At 43.3% G+C, this 19,527-nt stretch overlaps 1 long non-coding RNA gene across 1 annotated transcript in view; it reads left to right on the top strand.

Moving 5' to 3' along the window:
* The window catches only part of LOC103552021 (uncharacterized), a 35,482-nt gene extending 19,485 nt beyond the window's left edge, over positions 1–15,997 (top strand). The window contains exons 2-4 of the long non-coding RNA XR_545142.2: positions 5,778–5,852; positions 11,124–11,284; positions 13,982–15,997. This is a non-coding gene — a long non-coding RNA (uncharacterized lncRNA). The remainder of the gene's footprint in view (positions 1–5,777; positions 5,853–11,123; positions 11,285–13,981) is intronic.
* Positions 15,998–19,527: the final 3,530 nt, after the last annotated feature.

Below are 19,527 nucleotides of genomic sequence, written 5' to 3'. Positions count from 1 at the left end.
CCACCCACTACCAAAAACTTGGCCATGAAAACCCTCTGAATAGCAGGAGAGCACTGTCCGGTCAAGCACAGGAAGGTGAGGGGATGGAGCAAAAAGACCAGGCAGGGTTCCGCTCAGTTGTCCACAGGGTTGCTAGGAGTCAGAATCGACTCGATGACACTAACAACAACAAAATTTTATACACACAAACAAATATAGGTAATGCACATGTAAGTTATGAAGCATAATAGTCACATAAGCATCCTCGAATCTGTCACTCACTCACAGTCCTACCTGTGTGTTTGATGTCATCCCCTGCCCTACATTTAATTTTGTGTTGACCATTTTCTTACATTTTTCTTGTAATTTTACCATATCTGTTTGTATCACTAAAATGTTATTTTGTTTTGTTGGTTTTGAACTTTATAAAAATGGCATCATACTGTGTATACTCTTTCTCTCTTTCTATATTCTTAATTCAACATTATGTTTATAAAATTCATCCATGGTGGATGATTTTGGCTTTAAAAGAAATGGAAAAGGCAATGAGTGCTATTTGGACCTTTGTATTTCACAGGCAGAAGGCACCTCTGACTGGAGACCTCTAGGGATGGACATGTCTGGTCCCTTGGATGCCACCGCAGAAGGCATTTCAGAGGAGCTAGCTAAGCTTCTCTCTGTTCCATCCCTGCCCCTAACCGTAACTGAGAGGCAGGCGCCATAGTAACACATTCTAGGCCAGGAGGCTCCATAAAGAAAAATTGCTGGCTTAACAACAACAACAACATTTATTTTGCTCAGAAATCTTCAGTCTGGGCAAGGATAGCTCATTTCTCTTCCACTCTGTGTTGAATGGGGCGGTTTGAAGCCCGGGGGCTGGAATCATCTGGGAGCTCACTCATTCAGTCTGGTGCCTGGGCTAGGAAGGCTCACACAGTTGGGGGCTAGAACAGCTGGGGCTCCTCAGGCAGCTCCCTTTCTATGTGCTCTCTCTACACTGTCTTTCCGTGATAGCAGCTTTAGAGAGCCCAGCTTCTTATATGGCGGCTCATAGATTCCAATGCTTTTGTCCCAAGAGAAGGAGAGCCAGATAGAAACTATATTGCCTTTTATGGTCTAGTCTCAAAAGCCACATGGCCATACTCTGTTGACAGAGGAGTTACAAAGGTCCACCCAGGTTCAAGGGGGAGTGAACACAGTCCCCATCTCTTGAAGGGGAAGTGTCAACATCACATTGTAAGGATGAGAGATATTGGTATGGCCATCTTTGGAAAATACAGTCTGCCACAGACTCTGACCTAGAAAGAATGAAGTGCCTTGATGTATTTTCACAGGAGAATGCTGAAAAAGAGTAGGAATATGCATAGGAAGAATAATGGCCTAGAAAATAACTAGCTAGACATCCGGGTCTAGGGTCTAAGATACATCTCTCTTGGTTCATAAACCAAAGAAATGGCATCAATCACAGAAATTGGACTCAGCTCCTGTGACTAACAATTACTGTGCAGTAGCATTTAATTCAAACAACAATAATTCTTTTTGAGCCCCCTTTTCTTATTAGGTGCCATGGTAGGTACTGTGTACAAAGACAGTGAATGTGCATGTTCCGACATGCTCACAAGCTGCTTACTGGAGAATCCAGTGACCAGACAAGATAGAACAAGGTGATAAGAGGTAAGAAAAGGGAGAGGGGGCGAAGGAAGAAAGAATAAATAAGACTAAATAAAGGAGAAATAAAAAGGATGGAAAGAAGATTTAAAAATATTTCCATTTTTGTCTGAGTCTCTCTTTTTCTGCTCCAATATAACTTTTGAGCTCTTTCCCCACAATCTCACACACCGCAGTTTTTAACTACTAGGTTCTTAGGAGGAATTTGCAATCATATGTCGTGAAGACGATGTTTTTTATCTAAAAAACTGAAAGCCTCAGGATTCCTTTTCGAGGGGGTCTTCAAACCGCGCCAGGAGTCCTCACAATCTGCACACGGTTATGAGCAGGCTCCTTCTCTAGTTTCCCATTTCAACTCCTTGGGACACCATCCTCCAAAACACGGTCCACTTGTGGCCCCTCACCTATGGGTTCTTACAGGTGGGCGGGATTCACGTGATTGGACTTGAGTGAGGGGAACAGACTCCCACTTGCAGTGTGACTCGGTTCTGTTTATGGGGGGAAGAGGGCTGATGCTCTGTTTGTCTCCATCTCCACAGAACTATCTGCTGTGGAACTGAAGAAACGATAGGGTGTGAGGAATTCACGTGCAGTCAGTAATTGGTTCTGGGGTCTTTTCAGGCTCTCTCTATCTTTGGGGCCATCTGGGCTCTTCCACTGCCAGCCCCTACTGCTTCTGCGGGAAGATGAGTGTGGGGCCCACCCAAAGTTCTGCAGAATTGGTCCTCCAAGCTGAGGAGGCTTCTGAAATTTCCTTTGTTATTATTTTAACAGTTTTATTGAGATACAATTCACATACCATACAATTCACCCATGTAAAGTGTACAGTTCAATGGTTTTTAGTATATTCAGTTGTGCAGCCATCACTACAATTTTAGAACATTTCATCATCCAAAAAGGAAACCTTGTCCTCATTAGCATTCCCTCCTCATTTCTCCCTAACCACTCTCCTCCACACTACCACTCTAGGAAACCACTAATCTACTCTCTACGGCTAATGGATCTATCACTATTCTGGACTTTTCTTATATGTGGCATCCATAGATACAACATGTGGTCTTCTGTGACTGGCTTCTTTCAAGATTTGTAAGTTTATTCCATGCTGTAGCATTTATTTATACTTCGTTTCTTTTTATTATGGACTATTATTCTGTTTTATGGATATAAGACATTTTATTTATTCATTCATCAGTTGATAGACGTTAATTTCCAATTTTTTACTATTATGAATAATGCTGCTATGAGCATTAGTGTACAAGTTTTTGTGTGGGCATGTTTGTATTTCTCTTGGGTGTATACCTAGGAGTAGAATTGCTGGATTATATGTTAATTCTGTGTTTAACCCTTTGAGGAACTGCCAGGCTGCTTCCCAAAATGGCTGCAGCATTTATAACCCCAATAGTGTAAACGGGGGTTCCAGTTTCTCCACATCCTCACCAACGCCTGTTATTTTTGCCTTTTTTACTATATTTATCCTAGTGGATATGGAATTATATCTTTTGGTTTTGATTTGCATTTCCCTGATGGCTGGTAATGTTGAGAATCTTTTCAGGTGCTTACTGACCATTGTATATCTTCTTTGAAGAAATGTGTATTCACATCCTTTGATCATCTATTAATTGGGTTAATTGTCTTTTTATTATTGAATTATAAAAGTTGTTTATGTATCTTGGATACAAATTCCTTACGAGATATTTGATTTACAATTGTGTTCCCATTCTGTGGGTTGTTTTTTTCACCTTCTTGATGGTGTCAGTTCAAGTGCAAAAGCTGTTGATTTTGATGCTATCCAATTAATTTTTTTTATTGTTGTTGCTTGTGCTTTTGGTGTAATAGCTAAGAAACCATGGCCCGATCCAAGACCATGAAAATTTATGTCTATGTTTCTTCTATGAGTTTAACAGTTTAGCTCTTATATTTAGGTTTTTGATCAATTTTGAGTTAATTTCTGTACATGGTGTGGGGAAGGGGTCCAATTTCATTCTTTTGCATGCAGATAGCCTGTTTTCCCAGCACCATTTGTTGAAAGACTATTCTTTCCTCATTGAAATGTCTTGGCCTACATCGTTGTTTTTTATGGCATGGAAAAAACAATGAGAAACTAAAGAAATGGCGGAGAAATTTCTTGATGAGGCCCAGACAGTAATAATGATTCATGATAGCTACATTATATTGTGCCTGTTACAAGCATTATCTCATTGAAGCCTCACAAAAACTCTATGAGGTACATAATGCTTATTCCCGTTTTACAGATGAAGAAATCAAGGCTGAAAGAGGTTAAGAAGCTTGCCCAAAGGGCCATTGCTAATAACTAGTGGTGCTGGGCTTTGCATCCTGGCCAATCTGACTTCAGAACTGCTATGAACAATTATTGGCTCATACCGGAAATAACAATGGCAGCTAATTATGTGTCAATCACTATTCGAAGCACATTACTAACTCATTTTATTCCTGCAATAACCAAATTCCTGTAATACTTTTATACCTGCATATGGATGGATAAACTAAGAAACAGGGAGATTAAATAACAGCCCCACCAGTAAGTGGGAGAGCTAGCATTTGAACCCAGAGTCTTTGATTTTTAACCACTATTCTATACTCTTCAAAGCTCTGTTGCATCGGTTTTCAGTTTCTAACTGCAGCTTCTCTTTTTTGGATAGCTTTATAATCTATTGATTTGTGATTCCCACAAACAAGTTGCTTTAATTTTGCCGGGCTTCTTGACTCTGGGGTTGCTCACTGTAATAGTCTTGAAGAAATTTCCAGGAGGTATTTTTGTCTTAATGAGATGAGCAGTTTTCATAATGCTGAGCGTCTGCTTTTCTAAATTAAGGAAGTTTCTTGTAATAGCAGGGCCATCAATAGCCTATAGGAAACCAACCAATCCCCACTGTGGATTTCATTTAAGGTAAGACGGATGACTTTCACCCTTTAGGCCTGTGTCTCCCTGTTCATGGCCTACACAAATGTCATAAATGCTGCAGTTCAAAAGGATGACTGGTACTATGCACTCCTTTTTCACTGTTGCTTTTGAATCATGAAATGTCAGGGTTCGTTTATTCCACTTGTTCTTTTTTCAGATTAAAAAAACTGAGTCCTTCAAAGATTATGAGATTTGCCCAGGACTTCTGATCCAGGTCCAGTGCACTGCCTGGTCCTCAGGCTACCTCTTGGTGATGTCGGTATATTTGCTTTTGTTTTCTTACGGGTGAACTGTCCCCAGGTGTCTGCTGCTAATATCTTAAATGGTGGAATGCAAAATGATACAATGCTTTTCAGCCGTTTCATTGTGAATTTACTCCAGATAGTTTTTGTTTAATCAGAACAATATTTCCTAGGTTGCCAGGCAACACGGTGATGCAGTTTCAGGCTTTGCTGCCAGCCAATGAAATAGAAAGGGCTTTGTCTTTTGCTTTCAGAATGAACTTCTTCTTCTCTTGCACTCTTTCTAGATTTCTGTTCACTTTGTGTTGAGGTCAAAGAGTCAAATAGGCATGAAGAAAAAAGTGTAAAAGCTAACTGAAGAGCAAATGAGCATCCTTCTTTCTGGTTCTTATACCTGGATGAATGTTTAGTGTGGACATTCCATTTATGTGTGACCCTGGGTTAGGTGGGAAGGTTGGCCTCTTGGAGAGTTACATTAAGACTCGACATAGGCCTGGCCAATTGAGGGAGGAAAAGCAGTTAAGTAAGATGAAATTAAAAGGTTGCAGCCACAGAGTAATTCATTCAGGTAAAAAATGCACCCATCTAAGGAAGGGCTACTGTGAGCTTTGGAGTAGAAGGCAGGAAATGATCGGGTACAAGTAAATTACAAATTCAAAATGGAGTAAATTGGGTTGTACTCTTCCATCACAGCTTTTCAACATGGTTTGAACCCATTCAGTTTTGTCAATGGAAATGGGAGGATGGCAATCTTGGAGAACACTGAAGAAAATAAATGAACGATTTGTGATTAGAAGAGAGACTAGAAGAAATAGTTTTGTTAATTAATTGGGCTGAGCCAGAGTGCTTCTTGTTACCCATCCATACATTTTCAAGCATTCCAATTCCATTGCTGCCATTTGTGTTACGTGTTGCTTTCTCTCCCATCACCTCATGCCTCTGGTGACCTCTGCTTCTCCTTCTAGGGAAAGGCTGAAGAATCCCTCCACTCCTTTTCACCAGGAAGCTCATTCACGTGTGCTGGTATTGTGGCCTCTGGGGTAAGCATTTTCCTACAAGGGGCCAAGAGGCTCCTGTGAAATGATCCAGGACCCCACATCACAGAAACCCAAGTTACTGGCTTCATGGAGGCCCTTTGTCACCTTCATCTTGACACCCCCCTGTCCTGCCTCCTGCCCTGCCTCCTGCCCCCCAGCTCCCTTCTCTACTTTGGGTCCTGGCCCCTCTTTTTGGATATCTTCTTTTATAAAATAAAACCCAGATGTTTGGCCCTGTTTACAGCTGCACTTCCGTTCCCCCTCACTCCCTACATCCTGCAGCATGTATCCACAATGAGTTTCCTTAATAAACAACACTCATCCGGAATTTCTCTGATCTGATTTCCTCTGCCTCACCTTTGCCAGAATCACACTTGCCAAAGTTTCCAATGACTCCCAGCCATCAACAAAAAAGGACCGTTTCCCATTCTTGGTCATCTATTCATCCAGTCAATCAAGCTTATTGTACTTGTCCCATGCTGGGCACATGTGGTGAAGGATGCAGTCCCTGCTCTCATCACACTTACCTTCTAGTAGAGGAGGAACCAATGAACAGGCACTCATGTCTGGCTCCTGACCCAATCTGAGGGTGGGCAATGGGTTGGTAAGTGCTTCCTAGGACTCTTCATAACTTGATCGGTTGGGTCATCAATTTACCGCTTAATACCTTTCTTTGCCTAAGCTACATGTTTTCCTTTTTATTTTATTTTGTTTTTTTAAAAGATTGGCACCTGAGCTAACAACCGTTGCCAATCTTCTTTTTTTTCTGCTTTTTCTCCCCAAATACCCCTAGTACATACTTGTATATTTTAGTCGTGGGTCCTTCTAGTTGTGGCATGTGGGATGCTGCCTCAGCATGGCCAGATGAGCGGTGCCATGTCTGCGCCCAGGATCCGAACAAGCGAAACCCTGGGCCGCCGAAGCTGAGCGCGCACCCTTAACCACTCAGCCAAGGGGCTGACCCCTACATGTCTTGCTTTTTAATTCAAGCTACTCTTACATCCTCTTTTGGAGATATGTATGTTCTGTGATCCTGTCTTTATAAAACCTCTTAATACAGCACATATTTTTAAATGTCTACTATAACCAGATCAACCTATACAAAAAGTGAAAGAGATTAAGAATCCAGAAAATGAGAGTTTAAAGGAATGCAAGAACAAATTGTTTAAGAAAATGGTGGCAAAACAAAACTTTTTTTTTAAAGATTTTATTTTTTCTTTTTCTCCCAAAGCCCCCTGGTACATAGTTGTGTATTTTTAGTTGTGGGTCCTTTTACTTGTGGCATGTGGGATGCCGCCTCAGCATGGCTTGATGAGGAGTGCCATGTCCGCGCCCAGGATTCGAACTGGCGAAACCCTGGGCTGCTGAAGCAGAGCGCGCGAACTTAACCACTCAGCCATGGGGCTGGTCCCCAAAACAAAACTTTTAACAACTTAGAAGGAGAATCTGGTCTTTTGGGCATTGATCATTTATAGATATTTACGAATGTCAGTGGGCAGCATTCAGGGATGCTCGTTCAACCAGTATGTACCAGATGATGGAGCTGGCTGTCCACGCCCAGCATTTGTTTTGATTGGTTGGTGCCATAGTGAATTTACATAAAGATAATCAAACGTTAGCTTCAGAACCTTTTACTTTCACAGCTGTATGACGGCCCTAGTAAAGTGTTCACATGGTCATACGTTTTTTAAAAATCTGTTACCTAAGATTAATGAACAATAGCTGGTTGAGACCACTGTCCCTTTCCAGTGTGACTTCCTCTTCATTACACTTCTCTTTGAATTGACGGCTGCAGGCATTTTTAGGATCAGGCGAAGAGAAGTGGAGTTAGGCAAACATTCAGTTTGGGTTAGAGGGATATATTTATGAGGCTCCCAGTCACTTCTGTGTATAGTTAAATATTTCCCCTTTGTGTAGGCATAGTTTCCAGAAATACTCCCAATGCCCATTGTACCGACCCGACAGTGCCATGACCCTGCTGATATTTAACATGAACCGGCTCTAATGCACCTGGCACCAGAAATATGTCGGTAGTAGAAGATAATCAAGGTTTGAAATGGAAGGAGCCAGAAGCTATTCAGTGATAAATTATCCCAGTTATCAGATATGTAAAATTTTAATCTGAGGATTCAATTCTCATCAGTGCCTCGTCAAAAGAGAAGTTTTCTTCTATCCAGTATATACCTGACAGTGCAGCATATACAATTACAAATGCACCATATAAAAAATTATTTTCCATACATTTCAATAGGAAATCCATAGAAATATTTTGATATTGAAAAGTGAACTGTAACAAAAAATTTCACATTATAACAAAAGCAATAATACATTAAGAAGATAAATTTTTGAAAAGAAGTAATGGATACACTCTTGGATACTTGACGATCTAATTAATGAAGAGGAACAAATCTGATGTCATCCCTAGACCCCAGCAAGACTGGCCTCTGCTCTGGGCATCTGCTCCAGGGGACCCAGCTGTAGCTTTCCAAGGGCGAGGAGTCCCTGGGCCGCGAGGGGACATGTGCCTTTCAGTAGTGTTAACCAGTGGAACATTTTTGTCAAGAAATCTACACCTGCTGCCCCAAGCTGGAGACCAGTATTTGGAAAGCACATTCAGGAAAGACATTTGTAAAGCACCCTGGAGAGAGAGTGGCCAACCAGATCACATAGCTAGTGTATTAGACATGCCAGACAATAGAAAAACGAAGCACCATTTTGTGACATGTAAAAAGTAGCCACCCACTTAGGCCACCCCACAGGAACAAGGGAGAGCCAAGTACCTCAGAATAATAGAGTTAAGAGGAAGTTGGCTGGTGAGTGACTCCACTGGAGAGGTGAATATCATTGTGATGGGTGGATGTTGGCTGGCAAGGGCCCGACAATGAGAGGCCTGCGCTTTGCCTCCCAGAGCCTGGAGGAATGTGTGGTGACCCTTGCATCCTGCTTGCCTGCCTGGCTGAGGCTGCAGCCAGACTATGAACTGAAATGAAAATATCCTTCTAAGGGTATTTCAGGTTCAAAACCCAGTTTGCTAGTGGGAGGAAAAGGATGTTATCTGATGACAGATAGCAGTAGCCAATGTCTGACTGTTACTCATAGAATCAACATATGCTGGGAATTCCAGGGAGGTGTGTTCCAGAAAACTTGTATCCTAGCACTTGACTTCTGATTTAGGGAAACAATGGAGCCTCAAGGGTGGGGAAGGGTGTGTGTGATTGTGGAGCTGAACATTCATCTCTAGTCACCCTGTGACTAGAGCTATAAGGTCACTCCACCATTCCTCAAAAGCTTGGGGATTCCTCAGAAAACCAAACCCTGGAATATGATGCTTACTGTTATTTAACTCACTCCACAAATATCTATGGCGAGCTTGCTCTGTGCCAGACATTGGTGCTAAGAACAGGAACATAAAGACACAAAAGATAGAGTCCCGCCCCCTAGAGTTTTGCAAATTTAGGATTACAGAATTACGTTCTGACAAAGAATGACCTGGCAGCAACTGGCAACTACTTGTTAATTCTTTGGAAGCAGGCGTTGGATAAGTTATGTGAATGAATTTTGGACTGGGAGCGAAGATGGATATTTGCAGTAAGTTAATTCTGGGCTCCAAGACCTTCTGTTTCATAACAAATCTATTTTCCCTTCACTCTGCTTTTCAACACATCAAGGTTGGCTGCCTCATGGGTCTCCGGATGAGTAGAATTACTTTGAGCATTCAGCAAAGGTCACAACTCTCTGTTACTAATCTTGTAACTATCTATTAGGTACAAAGCCCTCCGGTGGCTCCTTCCAAATTGGTCCATTGCTTCATGGATGGTGAGAATGGCTGATAAGGGCTGGTAATGGCCCTTAATCTGGGGACCATAGCACCAGCTGTTGGGAATTTTGCCAAAGCCAGAGTGTACCTCGGTTAACCCTGGGAGTTTACACAGTGGTTCTGCTGTAAAAGGGTATACTCCTCCCTCAAGAAAGCCAGTTGGGTCAAAACAGTGGAATGTTTTCAGGGCTGTAATGTGAGTAAATTCTGAAACAAATAGCCGTGAAGTCAGTGCTTTATCTTCTTCCAAAGCTGGAAACATGAATGCTATTCTGTGCTTTCAAGTTTAATGGCTTGTAGCGATAGGGCAGAACATTCTTACATTATGAAGTACGGGCTGTTCTGTATGGTGGTCAAGAAGACTAGCTGACATGTCTCCATGTTTGGGGAAAAAGAGAGAATATCCTAAAACAAAGGACCAGAGAAGTGAATAAAAGTTCCATAAAAAGTTATAGTTGATGGTCCCAAGGACTACAATTTAGCTATAGTCTTGCCCCTATGGACCTTGAAGTGGCAGAAGTTGGACTCCTATAGTTCTAAGTGTCTCATTCAATGCGGTTGTGGGCCAGATCCTAAGAAAAACCCAATTTAAGCATAAGGACACTGAGCTGACAAATATCCAGGCAAACAGACTCTTCTTTGCTCTTACTTGCTTTCTAAACTAGTTAGTTTGAATTATTTGTGTGGTTAAAAGTTAATGCTTGTGTGATACAGTTTACTCTGTAGTTCACAAAAGTGACGCTAGTGATAGTTGTTTCTAGAACATGTCTAGATTCATTGGCATATTTGATAAATTACTTCTCAAGTCTCTCAGACATGCTTCCTAAAAAGAGCCTTGAAACATCTTCCTCAGTGCCTTAGACAGTTCTTTGAATGGAGTAGGTGACTGGCAGTTTGTGGTTGCTGATGCCTGATGATGATGATGATGACGATGATGATGATGACTATGAAAACCAATGTTCTGAGTGCTCACTATGCACCAGGCTCTCTACTCTGCACTCTGCATTCATTAGTTCAATTAGTCATCATCATTCATTGAGTCAGGTATCCTCAGCTCCATATCATAGATGAAGAGACTGAGACAATAAGAGGATAAGTCACTAATCTATGTTCACATGGTGCATAAGTGGGAAAGGGACCCAAGTGTTTCAGATTCTAAAGCCTAAGGTCGTATTGCTCTAGTCTATTGATTTCATGATGCTAATGAACCTTGACTACCCTCTGTTCCTGTCCTCACCAGATAGATATCAAACCATACAAATAAACCAGGTTTTTGCCCCAAAGATGCTATTGTTGCTTTAGAAGATGTATCTCAGAGGTCAAAAAAAGAGAAAAATTGGGAATCCAGTCTTCTTTTAATGGGATATTTGCTGCCAGGTTTTGAGGAGCATCTTAAAGATGCTGTTCACTTTGTCATTAACAGATATATTTTTCTCTTTTTTCCTACTGAAAAAAAGAAAGGAACAAAATACTGTCCAATGGACCAAGCAGTTCTGATGTGGCGACTCTAGTTCTGGCCTGAGCACCCTCACTCACAGGCCATGTGATTAAATCCAAGATACTTGCTCATCCATCATGCAGAAAACTCATGGAGATCAGACAGTTTGCCTCCCACCTGGTAAGGATGTAATGGGTTTAATGTGGGCGGAAGTGATTTTAGTCTCTCTGCTGGACTTTGTAAGCCAATGGGTTGTATGGCTCTTTCTGCCCTAAAACTTGTTAAGAAAAAGATTCTCCAGATTGAGCAACCAAATGTTTCATTAAATTAATTTGATACATTCTTCCCTAAAAAAAGAATATGAAAAAGGACAAAAGAGAACATGTACGTTTAGGGAAGAGTATACAGTTTCAGGGCTCCCTTTCAGCTAACGAGAATTGCCCATCAGTGTAAAGACTTGGTGCCATCCTGGGGGTTAATATCCGAGGGGGGCGTGGGCAAAAAACACCAGTGCCTGGGAGTCGGTCCCGTGTGATGTTGAAGAACAGCCCTTGGAGGGGAGCCTGGAAGGGAGAAGGCGAACCCTCACGGAGATGGCTGGTGCTCAAGGGGAACAGGGCAGGGGCTCCAGGGATGGGAAAACAGCCACTTCTGGGGTATTATTATTCATCGTAACCCTCCTACCACTTATTATCATGGTGTCTTCAGTCTTTTACTTTCTAAAGCAAGTGTACATATATTGCCTCGTTTTCTCCTTTTTACGGGAAACCTGTGAAGTGGATGGTGCAGAGATTATCCCATTTTTCTCCTGAAGCCATGGAAGCTCAGAGAGCTCGGCTGACTCGCCGAGACTTAGTTTACTATGTGAGCTGGGATTTGAGGCTCCTTGACTGTGAGCTTGCCCCATGGTACACGGTCTGCATCTTTAATGTCACAACAGTACCCTGATAGCAAACACTATGTCTACAACACTGGCTCCCGGAATTTACAGAGAAAGAAACAGTTTTCAAATAGAATCAGTTAAAATGCATTTGGGCCTAAAGTCTTACAAATGTGCAATTTATTCTTGCTAGTGAGCCTTGAGGTTAAGGGACTTGAGTTTTATATATGTATATATAACTCTACCTTCAAAAAATCTATTTAAAGAAGAAAAAAATCACCTAGAAGCCTACTATTTTTCCCTTGTTTTCCCCACAATGAACATAGATTCATATTTTCTTTCTGATTCTTAAGTAACAAGGCATTATTATATAAATTCAAATAATATATAAAAACACAAGGAAGAAAGTCAAAGAATTGCGAGTTGATTGCCATCACAGTTGGAAGAGCAGCATTCTAGCATGCATATGCTCTCTGTGCAGAGACTTGGAGCTTCCTAGTTAAGGAAACCTAGGCTGGTAGCCTTTTATAAAGAGAAATAATCACCAGAAATTTTCTTTTACAAGACAGATTTTTCCTAACATCAGTGTGCTTAATGTGGAGCGCATCTACACTTGATAACCACCTTGCAAAAATAGAGAAAATGAGTACATTGGGGCAAGCCAGTATTTTGAAGAGCAAGGAGGTGGAGATTTGTAGGAGATGGAGGAAATATCTGTGTAGACATTGAGGACGAGGTTTAGTCTGTTCAGTTCAACAGGCTCATCTTGAGTTCCTACTCTGTCCGGCACGAGGTACACAGAAAAAGAAAGGTTTTATCCTGCCCGCAGGGTCTCTCAGGCCAGTGATGGCAGATGACTTCTGAGCCTGGGGGGGTGAGGTAAACGTAGATCTGAGTGCTGTGGGAGCTGGGACTGTACCCCAGCTCTTGGTGTTAGGGAAGACTTCCTGGAGGAAGTAACACCTTAATTGGGTCTTGAAGGAGTTAACCTGGTGTGGGAAGGATAAGCCATTCCAGGCAGGAGGAACAGTGTTTGAAAAGGCTAGGTAGGATAATGTGGTGCATGGAGAAAAAGCACAGATGGTTCAATATGGCCAGACTCTGTGTGTGTGTGTTTAGTGGTGGGTGGGGATAGGTCGACCAGATCAGGTGGGTCTTGAATGTGAAGGTAAAGCAGTTAACACTTAATGCTGGAAACAATGGACAAAGCAGTCACATGGTAGGTTTGCAAGTAGGAAGATGGCTAGGGCAGCAGGGTGGATCTGAGAGGGCAAGATTGGGGCAGATAGGAGACTTGGCCAGAGTCCAGGGGAGGAGCCATGAGGGCATGGGGGAGCCCAGGTGCTGGGGATGGGAAGGAGGGCTGGGAGGAGAGCAGAGGGTTCGGGAAAAGGGCCTCCAAGGCAAACCAGGAGCTGCAAACCCAGAGCTCGAGCAGTGGAACCCGCTGCCCAGGACCACCCTGCTGGGGGACAGGGCGCTAAAGAACCAGGGAGACTAGCCCCTAAGATTTTTCTCAGGTGAGCTGAGGCAGTGGAGAGAAATTTTGTTACCTTTATTGGGAAAGAGGAAAGAATAAATTAAATAATAATACTAGGATCTTTGAAAGAGGAGTATAGGAAAAATGTACAAAATTGGGCTCAGCTTTCTCCTCAGACCCAGTCCAGAGATCTTCTAAGATGTGAGAGAGAAAAGTTAAGTGTAACAGATGCTGGGGTGCCCACCCAGACAGTAGTCATGCCCCCAGCAGCCAGGAGTGCTGGTGGCTGACGCTCTCCACTGTGTCCCTGTCTGGGATTTGCCAGGCCAAGGTCATGTCCACTTCCTGACACAGTTGGCACCCAATGACTGATCATTATGGGGTACAAAGGCACAGCCCCCTCGACTTAATTCAGGGCACTGCTGACCTCCCCATGGGTGAGCCGAGGCTTGGGTTCTGATAGCATTGAAGTTTAACGTCTCCCTCCACCCAATCCTACTTCCTTTACTCCCCACAGGTCTTGATCCACAGAGCACTTCTTAAGACCCTTCCCGGACCCACGTCTCCATCTGAAGTCTGTTTCCCGGGAACCTGATCTGCAGCCTTGAAGAAGTGAATCTAAGCAGATGCTCTGAGAGGACAGAGGCAAACTGGATTCTTCTTTTCTAGGAAGATTGGTGGTCAGAATTTATCCCATCAGTGAGGCAGGTGAAGGTGTTCTCTGGGACTTTGATGCCTGGCCAAGTCCCCAGAGTATGGGCTTTGATATCAAACAGACCTGAGTTTGAATATCATCTCTGTTACTTATCAACTCTGAGATTGTGAGAAAGTCACGTCATCTCAGGTGCCTCAGCTGTAAAACAGGAAGTCATACTTACCTTGCAGTTACATTCACTGTCCAGTCATACTTACCTCCCCATACCTACATTGTGGGACAAACAAAATGGCTGTTCTTGCTGTAATTCCTAGTGTTTGGTGCATAGAATGGTCCTCAGGGAGTGTTGACGAATGATCAGCGAACAACACTGATGGTAGATGTCCTTCAGGGCGGTATTGGCAGTAATCCAAATGGCTTTGGAATTTAAGGAAAGAAGTATAAAGAATAAAAGGAAAATATATCATGGTGGAAAGAGAAGGTTATTGCTGCCAAGACCAAGATGAGTAGACTGATCCAAACGACACAAATTCAATTCCTGAAAGATATCCTAGCAAGTCAATTCAATTAAGAACATTTTAAAGCATCTGCTATGAATGAGATACTGAGGGAAGACCCAACATGATGACCATTTTCTGGAGGACCCTACTTATAACTCTGTTAGTGTCTTAAAGAATTTATTTTATGAGAAAAGAGCCTATATAATCATTAAATATAGTCACGGCATGGAATGGGTGCTCAAAAAATATTTACTGAATGAAGTATATTATGTGAGACACTTCAAGTTGTTAAGTGTCTCAGGGCTAGTAGAATTTGTACTGTGTAAGAATGAGATATTTTAAAACAAAGACGATATGTCACAGAGGTTAGCCAAATGAAAAAGTGGAAACTAACTGAGAAAGACCGAAGCACTTAATCCAGCAACATTCTGAAGAGTAAAGGGACTCAGTGAGAGGTGGGAGGGTACAAGATAGGGAACTTGAGAGTTCTGAATGGATTTAACCCTTCTCATCTGTGCTCACAAGAGGAGCTGCCAGAATGCCAAAAACAAACCAGGGACAATCTCTAAAGGATTCCGAATTTGTCTTTGAGTGTTTTATAGGATGATTCTTTTGGTTCATATCTATTGTCCTGGTTATATTGGTTCCAATGTTGCATTCCCCGAGCACAAACCAGCTAGTAGTAAGAGATGAGGGCCAGCTATGTGTTGGGGAACCTTTCCTCCCTGGGATTAAAATTGTGGACATATATAATCCACAGATTGGGTAGACAGAGCCGAGAGGAAGTTAGTCATCCTGGATATCTGAGTTTTCCAGATCCCAGGTGAAACTTTACCCCAGAGATCATAAGCTCAAATGCCCATGTTGTGAGGCAGGTCAGGTAAATGAGGAAAGCAGTCTGTGTATAAAGGAAAAAAGAACGGTGGATGTGCCCTTCCATAACTATGGTTCATCCATACCATGGACCACGACACAGCTATGGAAAGAAACCAAGTATTGATACACTCGATGACTTGCACGAATCTCGAGGGGATTATGATGAGTGAAAAAACCCAATCCTAAAAGACTACACACTATATGATTCCATTTATATCACATCCTTGAAATGACAAAATTATAGAAATGGAGACCAGATGAGAGTTTACCAAGGGGTCAGGGATGGGGGTTGTAATGGGATGGGGGTGGGCTCATGAGGGATCCTCGTGGTGATTGAACTGACTCTATCAACGTCAAGGGTTATGGTGTGGTACTAGAGTTTTGCAAGATGTTACCATTCGGGGAGATGGGAAAAGGAACACAAGATCTCTCTGTATTATTTTTTACAATTGCATGTGAACTTACAATTATCTTCAAATAAAAATTCAATTGAAAAAAGGAATGGTGGGGACTGCAGTGAACTAGAGAGCACATGGCTCTTTTGAAGGGCAACAAAATAAAAAAAAAGTTGCCATACAGTGCAGACCCCAAATAACAAGCACCTCCCCCCAGACTACCCAACCAGCCAACCGACCAAGAAATAAAAATGTGTAATCCCTGGTCTATTCACTTAAGTGCTCAAAAAAACTTTAAAAATTGTAACCATTTTAGATGTAAGTCTTTAAAAAATCTATTACATATTCCTCTGCCTTCTTAAACATAGTATACTGAAAATAGGGAAATAATCTCACCTGTTCCTGGAAGCAGGATGCCTTCATCTGACAGTCATAGATAACCTGCTGGAAAAGGCTTAAACCCCGTGAAAATGGGATGTGTTTGCATGAGAAGAAGTTGGGGCAGAGGGTCAGAGAGTTTAGGGCTCTTTCAAAGTTATTACGCAGAACCGAGCTGCTGTGCTTTGTAAGGTTTATGATTGCGTTTAGGGTCTTCCTGTCTTTTTTACTGTCGGGCTCATAGTAATGTTTTCTCGATACTGTCAGCATGCCAGCTTGCAGTCAACTCTCATTTCCTTCTAATTTATTGTGTGCTTGCAAAGTGGGTAACAAAATGTATTGGCACGTGTGTGTGTGTGTGTGAGTAGACAGGGAATCTGGGGGAATCTGAGTAGTCACACTTTTGTATGTAGTCTTTTTAACATCTATTTTGACTCCTCAAAGGCCTTATTGGTTCCAAATAGTCAAGACATCTGAGAAACTGCATTTTGAAAAGGTAAAATGAAACTTAAAAATGGAAACTGCATGTTGCTTTGCTTATTTCAGACTGACCAGAATAATGTTTCTGAGAGGTGGCTTGTAAGAGGGTTAAGAACCTAGACTTTGCAGCCAGACTGTCTAGTTCAAATCCTGGCTCTACCACATACTAGCTGTGTGACTTTGGGCAAGTTACATAACTGCTCTGTGCCTCAGTTTCTTTACCTGTAAAATGGGGATGGTGATACTAATACCTATCTCATAGGGTTGTTAGGAGGATTAAATGAGTTGATATCTGTAAAGCCCTTAACAGAGTATCTGGCACACAGTAAGTGCAATATATGTTTATATCTATTAAGCAATAGTAACAACATGAAAAAGAAATCTTGCCAACCACTCCTCACCATCCTCATGTAACTCCCGTGACCAGCAGGTCTGGCAGGTTTTCAACCATGGGTGAGTAAGGTCGCCTAAGGTAGTTTTTCCTAAGATTTCTGGATTATTCTCAGCTGGCCTTATGGCAGCACCTGAGCCCTTTCTCTAGCCTGTGTCTCTCTGGGAGTCACGCATTTGGGGTGTGGAGAGGGAGGAGTGGAGATGCGCATTGTTTCGTATGATCTTCCCCTGCCTGGACCCGCCATCCCTCTGTCCCCACTATTGCTCTGGCTGCCCCTGTTGGCCCCCATCTGCTGTCCCTGTGGGTACCAATTTCACATTCCTGGGAGAGACAGTCTGATGGGTCAGGCTGGTCCAGCTTGGACCTCAGCTGTGGCTGGGGACGGTGTTCTCAAGTGGCATCAACAGGGCTGAGGGGCTCCTCATAGAAGGTGGGAGGCAGCTGTGGAAAGTTGTGATCCAGAGCTGGGCAGGCACTCAGCAATGTGAATGTTGCACTGATAAGCCAGAGCAAATATTGGTTTGGGATTTGGGAGACCTGGGGGCTGGAGTTAGCTGCTTACTAGCAGGGTGACCTTAAAGAAGCCATTTAACCTGCCTAACCCTCAGTCTCCGCATCTGTAAGGTGGGGATGGTGGTAATACCTGTGTCTCTTACCTCACCAGACCAGGACTGGCTACGTAGTTTGCCGGCTCCAGTGCAAAATGAAAGTGTGGAGCTCTTTGTTCCAAAATGATTAATATCAACATGGTGACAGCAGAGCATTAAACCAAGCAGGGGGTCCTTTTAAGAGTGGGGTCCTTTGTGGCTGCACAGCTCGCATGCCCAGGAACCCACCCTGCACAAGATTGTAAAATGCAAAGCCTTATGATAAGTTATACATCTTTCACATATGCATTTTGTTGTTTTAATCTTAAAATGGTTTTTAAAAGAAGAAAACTGAACTTACGCTTCTGTGAAGGCTGCCCAAGAGAGCCGATCTCCAGCTGATGTGCCCCGGGACATGCTGGCCTGCTGTTCACAGCTGCATCCATCCGAGATGGCCAGCACTCGTGCTGTTGAGATGGTGGTGTGGTCTCCAGCCTCACCTCTGCACACGACTCATCACGGTGGAAGACAGTGTTTCTGCTGCCTCTCCCTCTCTTCCCGCCTTCACACGCTCAGAGGGGAGGCTCCGTGAGGGTCTCCTGGAGGGAGCTCTGGCATGTGGCTGGGATACCCAGACTTGAGAGGTCCCTGCCTGACCCCCCCTCTCCCCCCAGAGCTACCACCTGGGAGCCCTCCCTTGGGACTGGCACCTGGCAGGGGGCTCTGGAGGTACGTCACATGGCTCTCAGGGAAGGAATTCATTCTCCCGTGGAGAAGGGACCGTGGCCTTTTCATCTTTCCCATCAAACAAATGATTTCTGCCTTTGGTGTGCTCTGCATTCTCCGCTCACTCGAGCCAATCCAAACTGCGCTGTCGAGTAAACTTACTGTCCACTGACCTCGTCCACGGGGGGCTGAGCCTCTCTCTTTTTCAGTCTTCTGTCTCTGCAACAGTCTGGCTCCCCAAGGACTGACTGCTCATCACTTTCTTGATAAGAAAGGGCTCTAGAAGTTTCCTTGCTAAGGAAACTGATTTGAGGGGCTCCACCAGGTTGCCCTGAGGCCTAGTCTTGCTTCTACTCCTTCCTGCCTCTCCATTTCCACGTGGTGCCCAAGTCAGGACCACGCGCCAGCCATCCACCCCCAGTCCGCTGCCCCTGGGGAGTAGTGGGTAAAGCTTATCCCTAACTTCCTTCTGGGATGTCCATGTGACCCACCAATGGTTTATCAGCTAATAAAGTGATGTGGAGGAAGGAAAGGAGGAAGAAGGGGGAGAAGGAGAAAAGGAACACCATCTATCCAGAGGAAATTCAAGATAACCACATTCCTCACCTCTGAAATAATGGGAAAAATTGTCTAATATTTCAGGGCCGTTTCCTTCTTACGAATGCCTTGCATTCCAGACCCCAAGGGAGACACGTGGAAATCAGAGCGTACTTTCTTAAGAAACACCATTGTGCATGGTGGTTCTCAGCCCGGCCCACAGAAGCCCTTTGACCATATGGACCTGAAGGATTAGACTAATAAACCAGGTTAACAACCTCCAACCCCCATCTCTAGCAGGCTCTATGATGCACTGACGAAACCTCTGTTACATCTTGGAGGGCAGCCACAGCTGACAGAGGGGGTGCAATCCTTCAAGGTCTGGCATTTTGCATAATTAAAGACACTTTTGTGAGGCCCCTTCTGTAAGGCCCCTCACCAGATATGAACATCCTCATAAAGGAGGTGCCTTTTTTGGGGGAGGGGACCAACACATCCTCTTTGGCAAAATTTGCGCAATGGAGGTGAAGGTTGG

Source organism: Equus przewalskii, chromosome 16 (genome assembly GCF_037783145.1).
Source record: "Equus przewalskii isolate Varuska chromosome 16, EquPr2, whole genome shotgun sequence".
NCBI lineage: Eukaryota > Metazoa > Chordata > Mammalia > Perissodactyla > Equidae > Equus > Equus przewalskii.
Note: the sequence above shows the minus strand (reverse complement) of the source record. Positions and strands in the feature narration are given on the sequence as shown.